This window comes from Tursiops truncatus, chromosome 4, assembly GCF_011762595.2.
Source record: "Tursiops truncatus isolate mTurTru1 chromosome 4, mTurTru1.mat.Y, whole genome shotgun sequence".
NCBI classification, from domain to species: domain Eukaryota; kingdom Metazoa; phylum Chordata; class Mammalia; order Artiodactyla; family Delphinidae; genus Tursiops; species Tursiops truncatus.
This window is the reverse complement of record NC_047037.1, coordinates 48,321,843-48,325,157: the sequence shown is the minus strand read 5'-3', so window position 1 is coordinate 48,325,157 and position 3,315 is coordinate 48,321,843. Positions and strand designations below refer to the sequence as shown.

The window sequence follows — 3,315 nt, the reverse complement described above, 5'->3', positions numbered from 1 at the left end:
GGCTGGCTCTTCATGCACAGGCTATAGAGTATTAGGAGAAGGAAGAGGTTCATTGGAAGCAGAGTGGTGAAAGTGCTAAAGGCACCTGTTTTTCCTCATGCTTTTTCATAAGCACACTCATCCTTCTAATTTCAAACAGTTTTCTCCAAAACTCCCTCAACAGCTCAAACCCTGCTAAAGCTACTGTAAGCGTGTGCCCCAGTTTTGGTGGAGCTACAATGTGACGATCTGATAATTATCGAGCCTCAGATTTGAAATTCCTTTGCCATATGGTGATTGTTGTGTTTAGAGGAAAGGGGTTTGATCTACATTCCTCTTAGTCAGGGAGTGATGATGTTGTCAAATAGCTGCATTCCACACACCAGCTACCTCTGCTGCTCTTGTAGATAAAAATAACTTGCTTATAAAATGGACATTGGCAGGTACTTGATGAGACCAAAAACCGAAAAAGTGTGTCTATGAGCTTGACTATGAAGATAACCATGGAGGAGGCAGATTTGCATAGTGATGAATAATGTCACTTCTGCAAAGGGGTCAGATCTCAGCTCTAACAACTACTAAGTCAGTAATCTTGAGCAAGTTATGTAACTCCCCTAAGCCTCAGTTTCCTCATCTATTAAATGGGACTAATAATACCACCCTCAGAGGTTGTCAAAATTATGCAAGATAATCAATATAAAACAGTTCTAACAGCATGTGGCCCAGTCTAAGCCTCACCCGCTGCTCCCCTTGCCCTTTGCACTCCAACAATACTGCTTTGGTCCACCAAATGCCTTGTTCTCTAAGCCTTCCACTCTGCCTGGAAGGCTCTTCCCCGATTTGTCCTCTTGAGAAATTCCTCTTCATTCTCCAAGTTTAACTCAAGTGCTTCAGTCTCACATATCTTACATAACTCTTCCATCCCGCCACCATTTCTAGTAACCCACCATTATAATACTTACTAAATTGTGATGATTTTCCAACATGTCTTCCTCTTCATTCTACTTCTTGGGTGTACATTAATCCTTGGTGCCCAGGGCAGAGCCTGGCACATCACGGGCATTCAATAAGCCGTTGTTGGATAGATGAACAGGCAAATACTGAGTTTCAGTGTAAAGTCCAGGCTTATGTTCAATCAAATAAGAAAATCTTCTGGAGGTATTAACAGTCTAATATCATCAATTGGGAAGGCTCTAACCATAAAATCTAAAGTGTATTCTCATTTTGGTTTTAATCAAAATCCAAAGCTTTAGAAATTACAGTCCAAACATAATAAGACCTGCAAGACATTATAGATCATTTTTATGACAGAAGGAGAATCACAAGACCAGTGGAAGGAGGCTGAGATCATGATCCAACTTGTACTAGAGAAATTCCAAAGGATTCAAATTCATGTCCCAAACAGCAAGTTATCATTGATTTTTTTACCACCTAGTAAGTATTCTGAATAATAATGCACTAAGAGACATGAGTATATAAAAGCACAGCAAGAATAACTAACTAGGAATTATCCTGCACACTAAACTCAAGCTCTATGGAAATAGTTATATTCCTTTCATTGTTCCAAAGGGATAGCCAGTTCTTGGACCGTTTCACTATAATGGAAATAGAGCCAGGAGCTAAGTCTGGAAACAGCCCATTCACACAGTTCGAAGCTTCTCTGGTCTAGACTGCTCTAGCAGGCAGGATATCAGAAGATTGATAAGGGCAGAATATTTCCACATTTTCTAAATGAGAACTGAGGGGATATGCACTTTAAAAAAAAACCCTGTCGGACTTCCCTGGTGGCACAGTGGTTAAGAATCTGCCTGCCAATGCAGGGGACACAGGTTCGAGCCCTGGTCCAGGAAGATCCCACATGCTGCGGAGCAGCTAAGCCTGTGCGCCACAGCTACTGAAGCCCGCGTGCCTAGAGCCCGTGCTCCGTAACAAGAGAAGCCACCACAATGAGAAGCTCACGCACCACAACAAAGAGTAGCCCCTGCTCGCCACAACTAGAGAAAGCCCACGCGCAGCAACAAAGACCCAACACAGCCAAAAATTAAAAAAAAAAAAACAAAAAACAACCCTGTAAAGACTCACTGCAGAATGCCACCCTTCGTGTAGCCTGTTGACCAGCCAGTGTAAGGCATCAGCTCACAACCAATGGAGACAGGAGAAGTCAGTGGTATCAGGATAAAGGCCAGGTACCCCAGAGGCTTCTGGGGAAAGGCTCCACAGAGAAGAGGGACAGGCAAAGCTTACTCTGAGACAGGTCCCACAAGAATTTTTCACCTGTGGGTGGATTACTCAGGATGTCTCAGGCTTGAAGGGGACTCTGAGGTTCCGTAATTACTTTTATAGACTGCATTTTCTTTTGTAGACACCATCTGCAGTGTCATGGCTGGAAAGGGGGTGTGTGTGTGCGCGTGTGTGCGCATAAGAACACTACCATATATTCCTCAAGATACAGGACAATCTGATACTTTTAAAAACATCTGTGCTTCCCTGGTGGCTCAGTGGTTGAGAGTCTGCCTGTCGATGCAGGGGACATGGGTTCATGCCCCGGTCTGGGAAGATCCCACGTGCTGTGGAGCAGCTGGGCCTGTGAGTCACGGCCGCTGGGCCTGCGCGTCCGGAGCCTGTGCTCCGCAACGGGAGAGGCCACAACAGTGAGAGGCCCGCGTACTGCAAAACAAAACAAAACAACAACAACAAAAAAAAACCATCTATACTGGGAAGGCAGAAATGTGTGTCCAGACTGAGACCTGCAGAATGCAGTTTACAGGGCTTCTTCTGGCCAGGTTGAGGGCTAGCTGTGTATGTTGAAGTATACAGGTTACAGAATGCATGCCTTTTGCAAGACTGAAATCATGACAGGTCCAGAAACTGAGGCACAATTCCATTTCACTGATATTAAAAAATACTTCAACTCTTATACTCTCACAGGTAGATTGAATTGTGTACCGGCCACATGTGGAGGCGTTGCTTTGATGGTCTTACACTTCAACATAAGGTCTAAAACACTCCAGCTGTGAAAGCAACTTATGGAGTCTAAATTCTCTGTACCTCATTTGTTAATTTCCCCTGCCTGGAAAAGCTACAGTCAACTCAATGTGACACTCAATTTGCACAAAAAAGAATCCAGTTTACATTTCTCATCACTTTCCCACTTGGTTGTTTAGGTTTTCAGAGGACAGTGGTCATTCTCTTCCATGTGGTGGGCACTCGATGCAAGTCATAATGCTTCTCCTATCTGCTCCCTCACTGATTCTCCCCCAGAGTGGAGTGACTGCTCTGCCCAGAGCCTTTGGGAGAGGAATCAGGCAACGAGAACTCAGTCCTTTCCTCTCTCCT

The 3,315-nt window shown here is 44.3% G+C and overlaps 1 pseudogene; it reads left to right on the top strand.

Annotated features, from left to right (window-relative positions):
- Positions 1–2,831: 2,831 nt before the first annotated feature.
- LOC101332237 (ATP synthase F(0) complex subunit k, mitochondrial pseudogene) lies at positions 2,832–3,016 on the top strand (annotated as a pseudogene).
- The last annotated feature ends 299 nt before the right edge of the window (positions 3,017–3,315 follow it).